This window comes from Scyliorhinus torazame, chromosome 13 (assembly GCF_047496885.1).
Source record: "Scyliorhinus torazame isolate Kashiwa2021f chromosome 13, sScyTor2.1, whole genome shotgun sequence".
Taxonomy (NCBI): domain Eukaryota; kingdom Metazoa; phylum Chordata; class Chondrichthyes; order Carcharhiniformes; family Scyliorhinidae; genus Scyliorhinus; species Scyliorhinus torazame.
The window spans coordinates 159,604,250-159,626,235 of NC_092719.1; positions in this window are offsets into that span (position 1 = coordinate 159,604,250).

Below are 21,986 nucleotides of genomic sequence, written 5' to 3' on the forward strand. Positions count from 1 at the left end.
TTTCCAAGAGCCGGTGCAGACTCAATGGGCCGAATGGCGCCTTCTGCGCTGTAAATTCTATGAAAATCCCCTAAGCTTTGGACATGCCCAGAACATGTGGACATTGTTCGCTGGTCCTCCCACACATTTTGCACACCTGTCTTCCACCCCAAAGAATCTGCTCATCCGGGCCACTGTCATGTGGACCCGGTGAACGACCTTGAATTGAATCAGGCTGAGCCTAGCATAAGTTGCAGTCGCATTGATTCTACTCAATGCGTCCGCCCAAAGGCCCTCCTCTATCTCTCCCCCCAGCTCCTCCCACTTTCGCTTCAGCTCCTCGGTCTGCGTCTCCTCTGATCCCATAAGTTCCTTGTAAATGTCCGAGACGCTCCCTTCTCCTACCCACCCTCTGGAAACTACCCTGTCCTGAATCCCTCTTAGCGGTAGGAGCGGGAAGGTTGATACCTGTCTACGCAGAAAGTCCCGCACCTGTAGATATCTAAATTTGTTTCCCCTCACCAATGCAAATTTCTCCTCCAGTGCCCTCAGACTCGGAAAGGTCCCCTCTATAAACAAGTCCCCCATCCTCTCAATCCCCGCTCTCCGCCATATTCGGAACCCCCATCCATACTCTCCGGGGCAAACCCGGCGATTATCGCAGATTGGGGACCAGACCGATGCTGCCATTGCTCCCACATATCTCCTCCATTGCCCCCAGACTCTCAGGGCCGCCACCACCACGGGGCTGGTGGAGTACTGCGCCGGCGGGAACGGCAGAGGCGCAGTTACCAGCGCCCCCAGACTTGTGCCCTTGCATGAAGCCACCTCCCTATGCACCCATGCCGACCCCCCCCCCAGCCACTTCTTAATCATGGCTATGTTAGCCGTCCAGTAATAATTGCTAAAGTTCAGCAGCGCCAGCCCACCCTCTCCCCGACTCCGCTCAAGCATTACCCTCTTCACTCCCCCCCCCCCGCCCCCCCACACACTAAGCCCGCAATAACTTTATTGACCCGCTTAAAAAAGGACCGTGGAATAAAGATGGGGAGACATTGAAATACAAACCGGAATCTCGGGAGGACTGTCCTTTTCACCGTTTGGACTCTCCCAGCTAGAGACAACGGGAGTGCATCCCATCTCAGGAAATCATCTTTCATCTGATCCACCAACCGGGCCAAGTTCATCTTTCATCTGATCCACCAACCGGCCAAGTTCAATTTATGTAGCAAGTCCCAATCCCGCGCTACTTGAATACCTAGGTACCTGTAACTGTCCCCTACCAATCTAAACGGCAGTTCCCCCAGTCGCTTCCCCAGGCCCATCGCCTGGACCGCAAACATCTCGCTCTTCCCCATATTAAGCTTGTACCCCGAGAACCGGCCAAATTCCCCTAAAATACCCACGATTTCTTCCATCCCCTCAATTGGATCTGAAACATACAGGAGCAGGTCATCCGCATAAAGCGAGACTCTGCGCTCCAGCCCCTAGGCTCTCCGAGCAATCGCCAGCGGCTCTATAGCCAGCGCAAACATCAGTGGAGAGAGGGGGCATCCCTGTCTTGTCCCCCGGTGCAGTCTAAAATAGTCCGAAGTCGCCCTGTTCGCCCGTACACTCGCCACAGGAGCCTGGGATAGCAACCTGACCCAGTCAATAAAGCCCCTCCCAAATCCGAACCGCCCCAGAGCCTCCCATAAATAATCCCATTCAACCCGGTCAAAAGCTTTTTCCGCATCCATTGTGACCACTCCCTCCACCTCCCCACTTTCCGGGGGCATCATGATCACATTTTACAGCTTTCTTACATTGGCCACCAGCTGCCTGCCCTTAACGAACCCCGTCTGATCCTCCACAATTCGGTACACAATCCTCAATCCTGGAGGATGAAAATTTTGGCCAACAGTTTGGCGCCTACATTCAACCATTCAACAGGGATATCGGCCTGTAGGACCCACATAGCTCCGGGTTCTTGTCCCGTTTCAGGATAAGCAAAATCGTGGCCTGTGACATCGTCTGGGGCCGAACCCCTCTTTCCCTTGCCTCATTAAACACTTTCATCAGCACCCGTCCCAAAATCCCGGAGAACTTTTTATAGAACTCCGCTGGGTACCCGTCTGGTCCCGGGGCCTTACCCGACTGCATGGCCTTCAAGCCCTCCACTATCTCTTCCCCAGTCCTTCTACCAGCTCCCCATCCACCTTCAGGAAAGTCAGCCCCTCCAGGACGTGCCTCATCCCCTCCGGCCCCGTAAGGGGTTCTGTCCTATACAGCCTGCTGTAGAAATCCCTAAACGCCTTACTCACCCCTGCCGAATTCCCAACCAAGTTCCCATCCCCGCCAATAACTTTCCCCATTTCTCTAGCTGCCTCCCCCTTTCTGAGCTGCTGTGCAAGCATCCTGCTAGCCTTCTCACCTTCTCACCATGCTCGTAGATCACCCCCCTCGGCTTACTGAGCTGTTCCACTGCCCTCCCTGTGGTTAACAAGCCGAACTCCGCCTGTAGCCTCCGCCATTCCCTTAAAAGCCCTATCCCTGGACTTCCGGTGGCGGCCATGCGCGGGTAGTTCGCGTAATCGTCAGCTCCCGCCACTAACGGGCCCTTTTAAGGAGCTTTAGCGGCTCCTCCTCGACGAAACTCGGCAGGCAAACAACGATAGAAGGCTCCCTGCATCAGTGTATGGAGGGGACCAGGAGCAGGACGGCGAAACAAACGAGCACCGAGAAGCAGTTGGAACGGGCGCGGGAAGATAAAATGGCAGCCGGCTCGGATCAGGCAGAGTGGGCCCAGTGTTCGCGGGAACAGCAGGAATTCCTTAGAAGTTGTTTTGCTGACCAGAAAACGGAGATGCTGGCCCTGACGAAGGCCTCAATGGAGAAGATGGTTGAGACTCAGAAGATGCAGGAGAAGGAGATCGAGAAAAAGGTCTCTGATAATGAAGACGAGATACTTGGTGTGGCCGTCAGGGTGGAGGCACATGGCGCCTTGCATAAGAGATGGCAGGAGAGGTTGGAAGACCTTGAAAACCGGTCCAGGAGGCAAAACCTGCGAATTCTGGGCCGTGCGGAGGGGTCGGATGCGAGTGTATTTGTGACCACGTTGCTGGGGACCCTGATGGGTACAGGAGCATTTCCTCGGCCTCTGGAACTGGATGGGGCGCACAGAGTCCTTGCAAGAAAGCCCAAAACAAACGAACCGCCGAGGGCTATGGTGGTACGGTTTCACCGCTTCTTAGACAAGGAACGTGTCCTGTGATGGGCTAAAAAGGAGCGGAGCAGCAGGTGGGAGAACAGCGTAATTCGCATTTACCAGAACCTGGGAGCAGAACTGGCCAAGAGGCACGCTGGATTCAACTGTGCTAAGGCGGCCCTCCACAACAAAAGGGGTGAAGTTCGGACTGCTGCATCCGGCGAGGCTTTGGGTCACGTATCAAGATCGTCACCACTGCTTTGATACACCGGACGAGGCATGTGTAGCGCAACAATTACTCATTCAAGTCAAGAAGTGATGAAGTCAATCGAGGCTTTATTAAGCAAGACTTGTTCCCCAGCAGCTCAGTTACAGAATGCGGCTGCTGGGAGAACTCGAGCTCTTGTACTCCACCTTCTGGGCGGAGCCAGCAGGCGGAAGATCCAACCAGGACCCGGGACCTGTCAGCCAATAGCCTCTCGGCTTCACAGGTACCGTACTACCCCTAATACATACCACCACATTCACCCCTTGTTAAAAAAAGAACCCAGCGGGGTGGTGGTTCGCATGGTGGTAGGGGTTTACAAGGCTGGTCCTGGAACTAATTTCATACAGTGGCTATGCATTTAGCCCAACAGTTAACTATGTACAGGTTGTCAGAATTATTTACAAGTTGTTTTTTTTTGTGTGTCACGCGGATTCCACGAGTCGAGCGGGTGCCCTGGTCGTCCTTGTCGATCGCCTCAGCCCCGGTGGTGGTGCAGGTGCTGGCTCAGGCACTGTTGTCTCTGGGAGCGTTGCGCTGTTGGTCCATGTTTCTTTACTCCTGGGCGGGCACGGGAGGAGGACCGATCCACCCGGGAAGGGAGCGGTTGTGGGGTGCGCCGGTGGCAGGGAGGGAGTGATCGGTGTTGTGAGTGTGTGTGTGTGTTTCTGGCAGGCACCAGGTCCCGTAGGGAGACCGTGTCCTATCGGCCGTCGGGGTTTGCGTGGAGAAGGTGAACCCTCTCGACCAACGGGTCCGATTTGTGCGCCCGCACATGTTTTCGGAGCAAGATGGGTCCTGGGGCTGCCAGCCAGGTCGGCAGCGACGCTCCGGAGGAGGACTTCCGAGGGAAGACAAGGAGGCGCTCGTGAGGCGTTTGGTTAGTGGTGGTACACAGCAGCGACCGGATGGAGTGCAGGGCATCCGGGAGGACTTCCTGCCACCGGGAAACTGGGAGATTTCTGGACCGTAGGGCCAGTTGGACGGTCTTCCAGACCGTACCGTTCGCCCTCTCTACCTGACCGTTCCCCCGGGGGTTGTAGCTGGTCGTCCTGCTCGAGGCAAGGCCCTTGCTAAGCAGGAACTGATGCAGCTCGTCGCTCATGAAGGAGGACACCCTGTCGCTATGGATGTACGCGGGGAAACCGAATAGTGTAAAGATGGTGCCGAGGGCTTTAATGACTGTGGCCGCTGTCATGGCGGGGCAGGGGATGGCGAAGGGGAAACTGGAGTACTCGTTCACCACATTCAGGAAGTATGCGTTGTGGCCGGTGAAGGGGAGGGGACCTTTGAAATCCAAACTGAGGCGTTCAAAGGGACGGGAAGCCTTTATCAGGTGCGCTCTATCTGGCCTGAAAAAGTGCAGTTTGCACTCTACGCAGATTTGGCAGTTCCTGGTGGCTGTACGGACCTCCTCAACAGAGTAGGGGAAGTTGCGGGACTTCACAAAATGGTAGAAATGAGTGACCCCCGGGTGGCAGAGGTCCTCGTGGAGGGCTTGGAGGCGGTCTACTTGTGCGTTGGCACATGTGCCATGGGATAGGGCATCGGACGGCTCGTTCAGCTTTCCGGGACGATACAAGATCTCATCGTTATAGGTGGAGAGCTCAATCCTCCACCTCAAGATCTTGTCATTCTTGATTTTGCCCCGCTGTGCATTATCGAACATAAAGGCTACCAACCGTTGGTCAGTGAGGAGAGTGAATCTCCTGCCGGCCAGGTAATCCCTCCAAAGTCGCACAGCTTCCACTATGGCTTGGGCTTCCTTTTCCACTGAGGAGTGGCGGATTTCTGAGGCGTGGAGGGTCCGGGAGAAAAAGGCCACTGGTCTGCCCGCTTGGTTGAGAGTGGCCGCCAGAGCTCCATCGGATGCGTCGCTCTCGACCTGGAAGGGGAAGGACTCGTCGATTGCGTGCATCGTGGCCTTTGCGATATCCGCTTTGATGCGGCTGAAGGCCTGGCGGGCCTCTGTCGACAGGGGGAAGGTTGTGGACTGGATTAATGGGCGGGCCTTGTCTGCGTACTGGGGAACCCACTGGGCATAATACGAAAAGAAGCCCAGGCAGCGTTTCAGGGCTTTGGAGCAGTGGGGGAGGGGAAATTCCATAAAGGGGCGCATGCGTTCGGGGTCGGGGCCTATCACGCCATTGCGCACTACGTATTCCAGGATGGCCAGACGGTTGGTGCTAAAAACGCATTTTTCCTCGTTATAGGTGAGGTTCAGGGCTTTAGCGGTCTGGAGGACTTTGCAGAGGTTGGCGTCGTGGTCCTGCTGGTCATGGCCGCAGATGGTTACATTGTCGAGGTATGGGAACGTGGCCCGCAACCCGTGCTGGTCAACCATTCGGTCCATCTCCCGTTGGAAGACCGAGACTCCGTTCGTGACGCCGAATGGGACCCTTAAGAAGTGGTAGAGCCGCCCGTCTGCCTCTAAGGCCGTGTACTTGCAGTCATTCGGGCGGATGGGGAGCTGGTGGTATGCGGACTTGAGGTCCACTGTGGAAAAGACCTTGTACTGTGCAATCCGATTGACCATGTTCGATATGCGGGGGAGAGGGTATGCATCGAGCTGCGTGTACCTATTGATGGTCTGACTATAGTCTACGACCATCCTCTGCTTTTCCCTGGTCTTCACAACTACCACCTGGGCTCTCCAGGAACTATTGCTGGCCTGGATTATGCCTTCCATCAGCAGCCGCTGGACTTCAGACCGGATAAACATCCGATACTGGGCGCTCTATCGTGTGCTCCTAGTGGCGACGGGTTTGCAATCCGGGATGAGGTTTGCAAACAAGGAAGTGCGGTTCAACCTTGAGGGTCGCGAGGCTACAGATAGTGAGTGGGGGTATTGGGCCGCCGAATTGGAACGTTAGGCTCTGGGGGCTATACTGGAAATCTAACCCCAAGAGAGTGGGAGCGCAGAGTTGGAGAAGGACATAAAGCCTATAATTCTTAAACTCCCTCCCTTGCACCGTTAGTTTCGCGATGCAGAACCCTTTGATCTCTACGGAATGGGATCCCGCTGCCAGAAAACCTTTTTGGGTGCTCGGACGAATAGAGAGAAAACAGAGTCTTACCGTATCCGGGTGGATAAAACTTTCCGAGCTCCCAGAGTCGATTAGGCATGGCGTCTCGCACCCGTTGACCAGCACCGTTGTCGTTTGGAGCGTCCGGGGCCGCGATTGGTCCAGGGTTACCCATGCCAGTCTTGGTTGCTGCACCGTGGCGCTTTCGTACGACCCCGTGGAGCCATCTATACTGGGGTCCTTGGCTATCAGCCAAGATGGCGGCCTCCATGGATCGCACCCGGTCGGGGGGGTCACAAGACCTCCCCGCGTGGTGTCCGGGGCCCAAAATGACGGCGCCTGCGGGCCGCACATGGAGCGCTGGGGGGATTGAGTCTGCTGTCCCCGTTCTCCCCCGGAGATTGCGGCGACCCCCCGGGACTGGCACACCGCTGCGTAATGCCCCTTTTTGCCGCAGCTTTTACAAATAGCTGAGCGGGCCGGGCAGCGCTGCCGGGGGTGTTTTGCCTGCCCGCAAAAATAGCAGCGGGGCCCACCGGGATGGTCTGGTGCTCTAGCCGCGCAGGCTTCCGGGGGGGTGCCGGGGTGCCGGGGAGTCGGTCGCAACGGGGGTCCACGGAGCCCAAGGGGCTGCCGCGCGGTCAGGGCCGTAGGCGCAGGCATTTTGTCAGGCCGCAAGGGCCCGTGCCTCTGAGTCCTAATGAGTCTCTTTCTAACAGTCTTTGGCGAATTTGAGAAGAAGTCATACCTGCCACAAAAGCATCCCTGATCAGGAGCTCCGTGTGCTCGTTTGCGCTCACCGACGGGCAGTTGCAGTTCCTTCCCAAAATCAACAGCGCGCTGTAGAACTCGAGCGATTCTCCGGTGATTTGCCGTCTTGTCGCGAGTTGGTGGCGTGCGTAGACCTGGTTTATGGGCCGAATGTAGACTCCTTTCAGCATGACCAGCGCCGTCGCGAAATCCTCCGCGTCTTCGAGGAGCGTGTAGATCTCCGGGCTCACCCTGGTATGCAGGACCTGCATTTTCTGATCTTCCGTGGTCCGGCCGGTGGCCATTCAAAGGTAACCTTCGAAGCATGCTAGCCAGTGTTTAAACACGGCCGCCGAGTTTGCTGCATGGAGGCTGATTCGCAGACACTCCGGGGCGATCCGGAGCTCCATAGTCTTTTTAAGCTTGCTTAATAAATTGTAGCGCAACAATTACTCACTCAAGTCGCGAAGTGATGAAGTCAATCGGGGCTTTATTGAGCAAGACTTGTTCCCCAGCAGCTCAGTTACAGAATGCGGCTGCTGGGAGAACTCGAGCTCTTGTATTCCGCCTTCTGGGCGGAGCCAGCAGGCAGCAGATCCAACCAGGACCCGGGACCTGTCAGCCAATAGCCTCTCGGCTTCACAGGTACCGTACTACCCCTAATACATACCATCACAGCGTGGACATTTATCAAGCAGGAACAGTTGGACTCGAGCTAAAGGACAGCCACACTGGGCCGAAATGCTCTGGTGGGGATGTTAACTGTTTGATAGCTGGAGGGAGCTATGTTATGTTGATCCCTGTTTCTCTGGCCATGCTCTCTGCTTTTGTGGAGTTCGGCCACAGAGGGAGGAGAGGGGCCCTATATTTAGCTCTTCTCTTCAGGCATCTGGAGCCGTTTCTTTTGTGGGGCTGGGTTAGCGCCCAGGGTTTGTTGTTTGTTTCGCTGGGAGGGGGGTGGGGGAAATGTTCTTTGGGAGCTGTTAAGGCAGTAAAGGGCATTTAAAAGTTTATTGGATAAACATATGGATGATAATGGCATAGTGTAGGTTAGATGGCTTTTGTTTCGGTGCAACATCGTGGGCCGAAGGGCCTGTACTGCGCTGTATTGTTCTATGTTCTATGTTCTAAAGGTGGGCTTTTCAGAGGAAGGGAGGGGCCCGAATAACGAGGCAACAGGATGATTGGAGACCGAGGCGGGAGCATCCGGGATGAGCATGGGTCAGCTGACTCACGGAAGCGTAATGGTGGGAGAGTTGGTGTTAAGCTGATGCTTGACTTGGGGGATTGGGATCGTGGGGCTGTTGGAGGGGGGGTGGGGAGGCGGGATGCCACTTTGTTGACAGAAAAGGAGCCAACTTGGGGGAACAGATGGAGAGTCGGGGGGGGGGCTCCAATGGGAGGGCTCGAGTAAGCGGGGGACGCGGGCTCGTGGCTGGCCGAAGAAGAGGGATGGCTAGTCAGCAGCGGGGGGGGAGGGGGGTGGTTAACCCCCATCCAGGCTGATCACGTGGAATGTGAGGGGTCTGAATGGACCGGTCAAGAGGGCTCGAGTGTTCTCTCACTTCAAGGGGTTAAAGGCAGACGTAGCCATGCTACAGGAGACGCACCTAAAACTCGCAGATCAAACAAGATTGAGAAAGGGGTGGGTGGGCCAGGTGTTCCATTCGGGGCTGGATTCAAAGACCAGAGGGGTAGCAATTCTGGGCAGTAAACGGATGGCATTCGCGGCAGGGAGTATTGTGGCTGATAAAGGGGGCAGATACTTAATGGTTAGTGGGAAGCTGCAGGAGACCTGGGTGGTGCTAGTGAACGTCTACGCCCCGAACTGGGATGACGTGGAATTCATGAGATGCATGCTGGGTAAAATTCCGGACTTAGGCTCACACAATTTGATCAAGGGGGTGATTTCAATACAGTCATTGACCCTGTATTGGACCGGTCAAAGCCCAGGTCGGGAAAACGACCAGTGGCGGCTAAGGAACTGAGGGGTTTCTTGGAACAGGTGGGGGGCTAGACCCATGGACGTTCGCTCGGCCGAGGGCGAAGGAGTTCTCCTTTTTTCTCCCACGTCTACAAAGTGTATTCCTGTATAGATTTCTTTGTTGTGAGCAGGGCGTTAATCCCAAGGGTGGAGGGGATGGAATACTCGGCCATTGCAGTCTATCATGCTCCGCATTGGGTGGATTTGCGACTTGGTGAAGAGAGGGGACATCGCCATTATGGAGGCTAGATGTGGGACTGCTGGTGGATGACGAGGGTTGTGGGCGGATAAAGAGGAACATTCAAAACCACTTGGAAACTAATGTTACGGGAGAGGTAACAGCGACTACGGGGGGGGGGGGGGGGGGGGAGCTGGCGCTGCCGAATTTTTGCAGCTACTATTGAGCGGCTAATATAGCCATGATTAGGAAATGGGTACTGGGGGAGGGGTCGACGTGGGAGCGGCTAGAGAAGTCCTCATGCAAAGGCACCAGCTTAGAGGCACTTGTAACGGCACCTCTGGCGTTTTCGCCGGTGCTCTACTCCTCAGGTCCGGTGGTGGCGGCGGCATTAAGGATCTGGGGTCAGTGGAGAAGACACCGGGGGGGGGTGGAGGGAGCCTCAGTTTGGACCCCGATACGCAACAATCACAGATTTGTCCCGGGCAAGTAGACTGAGGGTTTCAAAGCTGGCATAGGGCAGGTATTAAAAGGATGGGGGACCTGTTCATAGATGGGACCTTTCCCAGCTTGAAAGCGCTGGAGGAGAAATTCAATTTGCCCCCTGGAAATGCCTTCGGATACCTTCAGGTACGCGCCTTTCTTAAGAAACAGGTGGTGACATTTCCGTTGCTACCCCCACGCAGGATACAAGATAGGGTGGTCTCCGGTACCTGGGTAGGGGAGGTGTCGGACATCTATCAGGAACTACAGGAGGCTGAGGAAGCCCCAGTGGGGGAACTTAAGGGCAAATGGGAGGAGGAGCTAGGCGAGGAGCTGGATGCCCTAAACAGGGTTAATTCCTCCTCATCATGTGCCAGGCTTAGCTTAATCCAGTTTAAGGTGGTCCACCGGGCACACATGACGGCAACCAGAATGAGCAAGTTCTTTGGGGTTGAGGATAGATGTGCGGGAAGCCCAGCAGACCATGTCCATATGTCCTGGGCATGTCTGGCTCTTAAGGGATTCTGGCAGCGAATGTCCAAGATCTTAGACACGCGGGTGGTGCCGAGTCCAGAGATAGCGATCTTTGGTGTGTCAGACGATCCGGGAGTTCAGGAAGCGAAAGAGGCCGACATATTGGCCTTTGCCTCCCTGGTAGCCCGGAGACGGATCCTTTTAATGTGGAGGGACTCGAAGCCCCCGAGTGTGGAGACCTGGATTGGTGACATGGCTGGGTTTCTCAGTCTCGAGAAAATAAAGTTTGCCTTGAGAGGGTCTATGACGAGGTTCTCTCGGAGGTGGCAGCCGTTCTTCGACTTTCTAGGAGAGCACTAAATGTCAGCAGCAGCAGCAACTCTGGGGGGAGGGGGGGGAATGTTGCATATTCTTGTTGTTTTTTCTGTATATCATGTTTTTTTTTAAAATATATATTTATTAAAGTTTTTTAACAACACAATTTTTCTCCCTTACAAACAATAACCCCCCCCCCCCCCCCCCCCGTAACAAAATAACGAGATCGCACTGAGCAAGATATATACATGACAAAATGGTATATTTACATAGCTTTATACACTGGCTCTCTCCCGCACGTGCCAGTTTCCCCAGCCCTTCATGTTATCTCCTGCTCATCCACCCCCCCTTCCCAGGATGCCGCCCCCCCCCCCCCCCCCACCCGGGTTGCTGCTGCTGCTGCTGACCGACCTTCCTCTAACGCTCCGCGAGGTAGTCTAGGAACGGTTGCCACCGCCTGTAGAACCCCTGCGCAGACCCTTTCAAGGCAAACTTAATCCTCTCCAGCTTTATGAACCCAGCCATGTCGTTTATCCAGGCCTCCACGCTAGCGGGCTTCGCCTCCTTCCACGTTAGCAAGATCCTTCGCCGGGCTACTAGGGACGCAAAGGCCAGAATGCCGGCCTCTTTCGCCTCCTGCACTCCCGGCTCGTCCACTACTCCAAATATTGCTAGCCCCCAGCTTGGCTTGACCCGGACTTTCACCACCTGAGATATTGCTCCCGCCACTCCTCTCCAGAACCCCTCCAATGCCGGGCATGACCAAAACATATGGACATGGTTCGCAGGGCTCCCTGAGCACCTTCCACATCTGTCCTCTACCCCAAAGAACCTGCTCAACCTCGCCCCCGTCAAGTGAGCTCTGTGAGCCACCTTAAATTGTATCAGGCTGAGCCTGGCACACGAGGAGGAGGAATTAACCCTACCTAAGGCATCAGCCCACAGACCTTCCTCGATCTCCTCCCCCAGCTCCTCCTCCCATTTACCCTTCAACTCTTCTACTAGCGCTTCCCCCTCTTCTTTCTTCTCCTGGTGTATTGCCGACACCTTGCCCTCTCCGACCCATACACCCGCGATCACCCTGTTTTGAATTTCTTGTGCCGGGAGCAACAGGAATTCCCTGACCTGTCGCCTCACAAAAGCCCTCACCTGCATATATCTAAAGGCATTTCCCGGGGGTAACTCAAACTTCGCCTCCAGTGCCCCTAGGCTCGCAAATGTCCCGTCAATGAACAGGTCCCCCCATTCTTCTAATCCCCGCCCGATGCCAGCTCTGGAACCCCCCGTCCATCTTCCCCGGGACAAACCGGTGGCTACCCCTGATCGGGGACTACACCGAGCCTCCCACTGCACCCCTGTGCCGTCTCCACTGGCCCCAGATCCTTAACGTTGCCGCCACCACCGCGCTCATGGTATACTTTGACGGCGAGAACGGCAGCGGTGCCATCACCAACGCCCCCAGGCTCGTTCCTTTACAGGGCGCCAGCTCCATCCTCTTCCATGCCGCCCCCTCTCCCTCCAAAACCCACTTGCGGATCATCGCCACATTTGTTGCCCAGTAGTAGCTCCCTAGGTTTGGTAGCGCCAACCCTCCTCGGTCCCTACTGCGTTCCAGGAACCCCCTCCTTACCCTCGGGGTCTTATTCGCCCACACAAACCCCATAATGCTCCTGCCTGCTCTCTTAAAAAAGCCCTTGGTGATCACGATGGGAAGGCACTGAAACACAAACAGAAACCTCGGAAGGACCACCATTTTGACCGACTGCACTTTACCCGCCAGCGAGAGCGGTAACATGTCCCATCTTTTGAAGTCCTCCTCCATTTGGTCCACCAACCTCGTCAGATTCAGTTTATGTAGGGCCCCCCAACTCCTGGCTATCTGGATCCCCAGATACCAAAAACTCCCCGCTGCCCTCCTCAGCGGTAGGTCCCCTATCCCTCTTTCTTGGTCCCCTGCCTGCAATACAAAGAGCTCACTCTTCCCTACATTGAGCTTATAGCCCGAAAACTCCCCAAACTCCCTTAGAGTCTGCATGACCTCCACCATCCCCTCCATTGGATCCGCCACGTACATCAACAGGTCATCCGCATAGAGTGACACCCGATGCTCTTCTCCACCTCGAACCACCCCCCTCCATTTATTAGACTCCCTCAATGGCATGGCCAAGGGTTCGATCGCCAATGCAAACAACAGGGGGGACAGGGGGCACCCCTGCCTCGTTCCTCGGTACAGCCGAAAGTACTCCGACCTCCGCCGGTTCGTCACTACACTTGCCACCGGGGCTCTGTAAAGGAGCTTAACCCAGCTGATAAACCCTCCCCCGAACCCAAACCTACGCAGCACCTCCCAGAGGTACTCCCACTCCACTCGGTCAAAGGCCTTTTCCGCGTCCATAGCTGCCACTATCTCCGCTTCTCCCTCCACCGATGGCATCATTATCACGTTTAAGAGCCGCCGCACGTTAGTGTTTATTTGCCTGCCCTTTACGAATCCCTGGTCCTCATGGATCACCTCAGGGACACAGTCCTCAATCCTCGTGGCCAGCACTTTTGCCAACAACTTAGCGTCCACATTGAGGAGCGATATCGGCCTGTACGATCCACATTGCAGTGGATCCTTGTCCTGCTTTAGGATCAAAGAAATTGTTGCTTCCGACATTTTCGGGGGCAGGATCCCCTCCTCTCTTGCCTCGTTAAAGGTTCGCACTAGTAGCGGGGCCAACAGGTCTACGTACTTTCTGTAGAACTCCACCGGGAACCCGTCCGGCCCCGGGGCCTTCCCCGCCTGCATACTCCTCCAACCCAATTGGTGCCCCCAAACCAGCCACCTCTTGCTCCTCCACCCTCGGGAATCTCAGTTGGTCTAGAAATTGCCCCATCCCCTCTTCCCCCGCTGGGGGCTGGGATCTGTACAGCTCTTCATAGAAGGCCTTGAATACCTCGTTTATTTTCGTCGCACTCCGAACCGTGGCTCCCTTTCCATCTTTGATTCCCCCTATTTCCCTCGCTGCCGTCCTCTTACGGAGCTGGTGTGCCAGCATTCGACTAGCCTTCTCCCCATACTCCTAGGTCGCCCCCTGCGCCTTCCTCCACTGTGCCTCCGCCTTCCCTGTGGTCAACAGGTCAAACTCCGTCTGGAGCCGTCGTCTTTCCCCAAGTAATCTTTCCTCCGGGGCCTCTGTGTATCTCCTGTCCACTCTCAAAATCTCCCCCACTAACCTCTCCCTTTCCATGCCCTCTGTCTTCTCCCTAAGAGCCCCGATGGAGATTAGCTCTCCCCTGTTCACCGCCTTCAACGCCTCCCATACCACCCCCACTCGCACCTCCCCGTTGTCGTTGGCCTCCAAGTACCTTTCGATACACCCCCTCATCTTCCCACACACCACCTCATCTGCCAGCAGTCCCACATCCAGCCGCCACAGCGGGCGTTGGTCCCTCTCCTCTCCCAACCCCAGTTCCACCCAGAGCGGGGCGTGGTCCGAAACGGCTATGGCCGAATACTCCGTCCCCTCCACCCTCGGGATGAACGCCCTGCCCAGAACAAAAAAATCAATCCGGGAGTAGGCTTTGTGCACGTGGGAGAAGAAAGAAAATTCCCTGGCCTGCAGTCTTGCAAACCTCCATGGGTCCACTCCCCCCATCTGATCCATAAACCCCCTAAGCACCTTGGCCGCCGCCAGCCTCTTTCCAGTCCTTGATCTGGAGCGGTCCAGTGCTGGGTCCAGCACTGTATTGAAGTCCCCTCCCATTATCAGGCCTCCTACCTCCAGGTCCGGAATGCGCCCCAACATGCGCTTCATGAACCCAGCATCATCTCAGTTCGGGGCGTATACATTTACCAACACCACCCACGTCCCTTGCAACCTACCGCTCACCATCACATATCTCCCTCCATTATCCACTACGATAGTCTTGGCCTCAAATGACACATGCTTTCCCACCAATATTGCCACCCCTCTATTCACGTCCAGTCCCAAGTGAAATACCTGTCCTACCCATCCCCTTCTTAACCTGACCTGGTCCGCCACCTTCAGGTGTGTCTCTTGGAGCATAGCCACGTCTGCCTTCAGTCCCTTCAAGTGCGCGAACTCTCGAGCCCTCTTCACCAGCCCATTCAGGCCCCTCACGTTCCACGTTATCAGCCGGATTGGAGGGGCTCTCACCCCCCCCCCGTCCCCCCCCCCGTCCCCGGCCGACTAGCCATCTCCTTTTCTGGGCCAGTCCCGTGTCCGCGTCTCCCTCGCCCTCCAGTCCCCCAGCCGGGGGACCTCAGTCCCGACCACCTCTTCTGTGTCCCCATCTCTTTCGGCCAATGCTGCAGCAACCCCCCACCCCCCCCACCCACCCCCCCGCTAGACCCCTGTCTAGCTTTTTTGCTCCCCCACATCACTCCCGTAAGTCAGCTGACGCCTGCTGACCCCGGCTTCCCCCGCCGTCCCTTTGACCCCCCCCCCCCCCCCCCGTGGGAGTCTCCCAATCAATATGCATTCCTACGTTCCCCTTCCCGTCTTTCTTCCCGCGCGTGGGAAAAAACCCCGCGCTTTCCAAAGCCTGCCCCGCCCCCTCTGGTGCAGCTCCTGTCGCGGCCTTGTCTCTCTCCCCCAGCCCATGTAGCATTTCCTGCGTGTGATTGACCCCGTATATACAACAACCATCACACATCAACCCTCACAAACTCTCAGTTAGAGTCCAACTTTTCAGTTTGTATGAAGGTCCACGTCTCTTCAGGCGTTTCGAAGTAGTAATGTTGGTCCTTGTATGTGACCCACAATCGCGCTGGCTGCAGCATTCCAAATTTCACTCCTTTCCGGTGCAGCACCGCTTTGGCCCGGTTGAAACCCGCTCTCCGCTTTGCAACCTCCGTGCTCCAGTCCGGGTATATTCGGATCTCTGCGTTGTCCCACTTGCTGCTCCGCTCCTTCTTGGCCCGTTTCAGGACCCTCTCTCTGTCTGTGAACCGGTGAAATCTCATCACCATCGCCCTTGGCGGCTCATTTGGCTTGGGCTTCCTCGCCAGCAGCCGGTGTGCCCCGTCCAGCTCCAGCAACCTCTAAGGGGCCTCCGCACCCATCATCGCCCCGATCATCGTGCCCGCGTATGCCATGGCATCAGCCCCCTCCACTCCTTCTGGGAGACGCAGGATCTGCAGATTCTTTCTCCTCGACCTGTTCTCCAGGTCTTCGAGTCTTCCCGCCCACCTCTTGTGTAGCGCCTCGTGCCGCTCCACTCTCACCGCCAGGCCCAAGAGCTCGTCCTCATTCTCACTGACTCTTTTCTGTACCCCCTGGATCTTCACCTCATGGGCCTTCGGATACCCTCGAAGCAGCGCTTGATGAATTCCTGCAGCTCCGGCCCGCACTCCGCTTTGTCCCCGGCCACCGCCATTTTGATTTTTTTCCGTTGCTTCTCCCGCTGCTCCAATGCCGCTTTTTTGGCCGTTACACTTCTGGTCCGGTCCATAAAAGTTGGAAGGGGACCTCTCTCTTCACTTCCCCACGGGTTGTCGTCAAAAAAAATTCCGTTGGGGCTCCTCCAATGAGCCCGAAAGTCCGAATTAGCGGGAGCTGCCGAATCGTGCGGCTTAGCTCCGCATAGCCGCAACCGGACTCTGTATATAATGTTAAGGTTTACCTTGTGTTAAATGTTGTTAATGGTTATGCAAAAATTATGTTTTGATAAAAATCTGAATAAAAATAATTTATTTTTAAAATAAAAAGCCCTATCTCTGGAGTCTCCGCACCTCCAGTCGACTTGTGGAATCTCTTTTACCAGTCGGTCCGTCTCTGCCCTGTCTGTCCTGTCCCTGTGAGCCTGGATCAAGATCAGCTCTCCTCTCACCACTGCCTTCAGCGCTTCCCAGACCACCACTGCTGAGACTTATCATTTACCTGCAACTAATTTTGTATGCATTTCCTCAGCCTCTCGCACACCGCTTCGTCCGCCAACAGCCCTACATCTAACCTCCATTGCAGGTGCTGATTGCTGTCTTTACTAACCTGCAGGCCAACCCAGTGTGGAGCATGGTCTAAGATTGTGATCACCGAGTACCCCTCGTCCACCACCCCTGCCAGCAAGGCCCGACCCAAAATAAAGAAATCGATCTGAGAGTATACCTTATGCACGTGGGGGTAGAAGGAGAACTCCTTCACACTCTGCTGCCTAAATCTCCATGGATCCACTCCCTCCCCCCATCTGCTCCATGAACCCTTTCAATTCCTTTGCCATTGCTGGAACCCTGCCCGTTTTCGAGCGTGACCGATCCAGGCCGGGATCAATAACTGTATTAAAGTCCCCTCCCATGACCAGCTAGGGCATCATTTATTGCCCATCCCTATTTAATCTTGAGAAGGTGGTGGTGAGCTGCCTTCTTGAACCGCTGCAATCCACTGAACAGCAGGATGTACTGTAGTTACATCCAGAGAGCTGTTGGGGAGGGAGTTCAAGGATTTTGACCCAGCGACAGTAAAGGAATGGCCATATATTCCCAAGTCGAGATAGTGTGTGTGTTGGAGAGGAGCTTCCAAGTGGTGGTGTTCCTATGTTTCTGCTGCCCTTGTCCTAGATGGTGGCAGTCGTGGGTTTGGAAGGTACTGCACAGGGAACCTAGGAGAGCTTGTGTGTTGCATCTTGTAGATGGCAAACACTGCTGCCACTGTTTGGTGATGGAGGGAGTATATATTTGTGGAAGGAGTGCCAGTCAAGTGGGCTTCTTTGTCCTGGATGATATTGAACAACTTGAGTGCTGTTGGTGCTGCATTCTTCCAGGGAAGTGGAGAGTATTCCATCGCTCTCCTGACTTGTGCCGTGATGGGCGTGACATGTTTTGGAGCACAGGTCTTCAACATTATTGCTGGAATATTGTCAAGGCCCATAGCTTTTGCAGTATCCAGTGCCTTCAGTTGTTTCTTGATATCACGTGGAGTGAATCAAATTGGCTGAAGACTGGCATCTGTAATGCGCAATAAATGCTGGCCTTGCCAGCAATGTCCTCATCCAGAGATTTAAAAGAAGTTTTGTTATTTTGACAGAGCACTCTGCAGTTTGAATATGACTTTCTTCAACTTCTTCCTCCGGAAGATGCCAAGATGGATCATCCACTTGGTACTTCTGGCTGAAGATTGATTCAAATACGTCAGCCTTCTCTTTTGCACTGATGAGCTGGGCTCCTTCATCATTGAGGTTGGGGATATTTGTTGAATCTCCTCCTGTCAGTTGTTAATTGTCCAACACTGTTCAGTCCTGTGGTGTAGCTTCACCAGGTTGACACCTCATTTTTAGGTTTGCTGGTGTTACTCCTGATATGCTCTCCTGCACTCTTCTTTGAACCAAAGGTGATCCCCTGGCTTGGTGGTAATGGTAAAGTGAGGGATATGATGGTCCATGAGGTTACAGATTGTGGTTGAGTCCGTTTCTGCGCCTGCTGATACAGCACCTCATGGATGCACAGTTTTGAGTTGCTACATCTGTTCAAAATCTATCTAATTTAGCATGGTGATAGTACCACACAACAATGGATGATTTCCTCAATGTGAGATGGGAGACTTTGTCTCCACAGGACTGTGCGGTGGTCACTTGTACTGACACAGTCATGGACAGATGCACCAACAACAGGCAGATGATGAGGTCAAGTATGTTTTTCCTCTTGGTTCCCTTATCACCTGCCTTAGACCCAGTCTGTTCTTTAGTACTTGACCAGCTCATTCAGTGATGGTGCTACCGAATCGCACTTGGTGATGGACATTTAAGTTCCCCACTCAGAGTACATTCTTTATCCTTGCCAAACTCAGTGCTTCCTCCAACTTGTGTTCAAAATGGAGGCGCACTGATTCATCAGCTATTGCGGGTTGGTGGGGGGGGGAGGGAGAGAAATGGTTACATGGTAAGCAGCTGACGATTACCAGGCCCATGTTTGACCTGATGCCATGCGACTTCACCGGTTCCCGAGTCGATATTGAAGACTCCCAGGGCAGCTTCCTCCTGACTGTATCCCATTGTACTGCCACCTATGCTGGGTCTTTCCTGCTGGTGGGTCAGAGCATAACCAATGATGGTGGTGTCTGAGACATTGCCATTCTCACAGAATCATACCTTACAGACAATGTCAGGCTGCAGTTTGACTAGTCTATTAGATCTCCCAATTCTGGCACAAGCCCCCAGACATTTCAATGATAATCTATGATTAATCTAGGACAAAGGTTCGGCACAACATCGTGGGCCGAAGGGCCTGTTCTGTGCTGTATTTTCTATGTTCTATGTTCTATATTAGTAAGGAGGACTTTGAAATGTTGACAGGGCTGAGTTTGTGGTGTTTCCGGTGCTTAGGTTAAGACCAGGTGGTCCTTTGGTTTCATTCCTTTTTACTGACTTTGCAGCAGTTATTAAAACTGAGTGCCTTGATAGGCCATTTCAAAGGCCATTTAAGAGTGAACCACATTGCTGTGGGCTAGATTTGTCGGCTCGACCAGGTGAGGACAGAAAATCCCTTCCCAAAGAACATTAGTGATTTAGATGCGTTTTTACCACAATCAACAATGGTTTCATGGTCATCGTTAAACTTTTAATTCAGGGACGGGTCCCTTGTCACAGGGCTGAATAACTAGAAAAACCTTGGGCATTTTAACATTGAAGGGAAGTGACTGAAATGCGAACTTGGAGAGTCGTAAGACAATAAACTACTTCAAACTGAACCTGAAATGAGAAATAAATAAAAAGCAAATGTAGCTCTGATAGATACCAAGAAGTTTTTGAGTAAAGAATGATTGACATATGAAATGGATTGGCAGGTCGGACAGTAATTCAACAATCTGAGAATAATTTAAGAGGCAATTGGATGTAGTGACAGTTAAGGAGGGAATTTCTGGATGAGTGAGCTTGTGTACAGAATGTACCTGGGCAATTTCCCACGTTGCCAGGTAGATGTCAGTGTTGTGAGTGTACTGAAACAGCTTGGCTTAGGGATATGGTAAGTTCTGGAGCACAAGTCTTCAGTAATATTGTCAGGGTCCATAGCCTTTGCAGTGTACAGTGCCTTCAGCGGTTTCTTGATATCACATGGAGTAAATCAAATTGGCTGAAGACTGACATCTGTGATGCTGGGGACCTCTGGAGGAGATCGCAATGGATCATCCATTTGTCACTTCTGGCTGAAGACTGTTGCAAATGCGCCTGCCTTATCTTTTGCACTGATATGCTGGGCTCTCATCATTGAGAAGGAGCAGTTCCTCACAAATTCCATCTCCCACTTGTGGAGATTACTTTTCTCTGATTTCTCACACTATAGTTCTATTTTCCACTGTGTTTTGTGAACTTTGAGGGTCAAGTTGCCTGCACCCACCCCCCTAGTTTACTTTAAATACTGTTGTGAATATGTATTGGTTTAAAAATCATTTTCTTCACTTGTCCTTGTAAATGCTTCTATGGCCTTGCTCCATCTTGCTTCAACAAATTTTTGTTGGCTTACATTTTGCTCACACAATAATTTCTGTGACTCCAATCTGCAATATTTTCTCCCTCCTTCACTAAGAAGCAGAATGAGACTGAGGAATGAAAATGGAGAAACAGAAAATGGCAGAGGAGCTAAACAAACACTTTGGGTGAGTCTTCACGGTGGAAGACACTAAAAACATTCCAAAAATAAATAATCAGGGGGTAAAAGTGGGGAGGAAATAAATACAATAGCTAGGGAAAAAGTACGAGGGAAACTAATGGGACTGAAGGCTGATATGTCCCCTGGACCTGATGGGTTGCATCCCAGGATATTAAAAGAAGTAGCTACAGAAATCGTGGATGCACTGTGGTAATCTTCTAAGAATCCTTATGTTCTGGAAAAATCCCAGAGAATTAAGAAACTGCCAATGTAACATCCTTATTCAAAAAATGAGGTGGACAAATACCTATTGGCCAGTTAGCTTAACAAGAAGTTAACAGTCCATTATAAAGGATGTAATAGCAGAGCATTTAGAAATGCATAATAGAATCTAGCAGAGTCAGCATGGCATCATGAAGAGGAAATCATGCCCAACAAATTTATTAGAACTCTTTTAGGTGGCAAAGGGTAGGGTAGATGAAAGGGAACCAAGTAATATACTTGGATTTCCAAAAAGCATGCAATAAGATACCACACAAAAGGCCAATTAATGAGATAAGCTGTTGGGAACTGGAACACCGAGGGATTTTGGGGTCCTCGTGTATAAATCACAAAAGGCTACCATGCAAGTTCAGTAGGTAATTGAGAAGGCAAATGGAATGTTGGCCTTTATTTCAAAGGAAATTGAGTATAAAAATAGGGAAGTCGTGCTAAAACTATACAAGACACTAGTTAGACCACACCTGGTTTTGGTCCTCTTATCTAAGGAAAGATTTACTGGCATTGGATGCAGTCCAGAGATGGTTCACTAGATTGATTCTGGGTATGGAGGGGTTTTCTTATGAGAGATTGAATAGATTGAGCCTTTAGAAGACTGAGGTGACCTTAGAGATTTATAGGATTCTCGGCAGCTTGGTTAGATGCTGAGAGAATGTTACCTCATGGGAGAGTCTAGGACCAGAGGGCATACATCATAGATGTGGAGATGCCGGCGTTAGACTGGGGTGAGCACAGTACGAAGTCTTACAACACCAGGTTAAAGTCCAACAGGTTTGTTTCGATGTCACTAGCTTTCGGAGCGCTGCTCCTTCCTCAGGTGAATCTGAGGAAGGAGCAGCGCTCTGAAAGCTAGTGACATCGAAACAAACCTGTTGGACTTTAACCTGGTGTTGTAAGACTTCGTACTATACTTCATAGAGTAAGGGGTCATCCATTTAAGACCGAGATGAGGAGGAATTTGTTCTCTGAGGGGAGTGAATCTGTGGAATTCTTTACCACTGAGGGCAGTAGAGGTTGGGTTGTTAAGTATGTTCAAGGCTGAGATAGATAGATTTTTAGTCCATAAGGGAAACCAAGGTCTGGGGATAAAGCGGGAAAGGAGTTGAGGATTATATCCGATCAGTCGTGATCTCGTTGAATGGTGGAGCACTCTATGGTCTGAGTGACCTACTTCTGTTCCTGCACCTTATGTCTTGCATCATTTTGCCTGCTACACTCTGGAATTCTATTTCTGTAGCTTCCACTATTTCTGTACCTTCCACTGTCTTATTGTATAGTTGGCCAAATTATGAACATATTGTCCATATAATCCCACTCAATGGGCGAGATTCTCCACTCCCGCGCTGGTTGGGAGAATCGCCTGGGCCGCCAAAATTTCCCGGGACGCCGGTCCGACGCCCTCCCGCGATTCTCCCAAGCGGCGGGAATGGCCCCCATCGAGTTCCGCGGGCCGCAGAATCGCCGGAGACACCCAAAATGG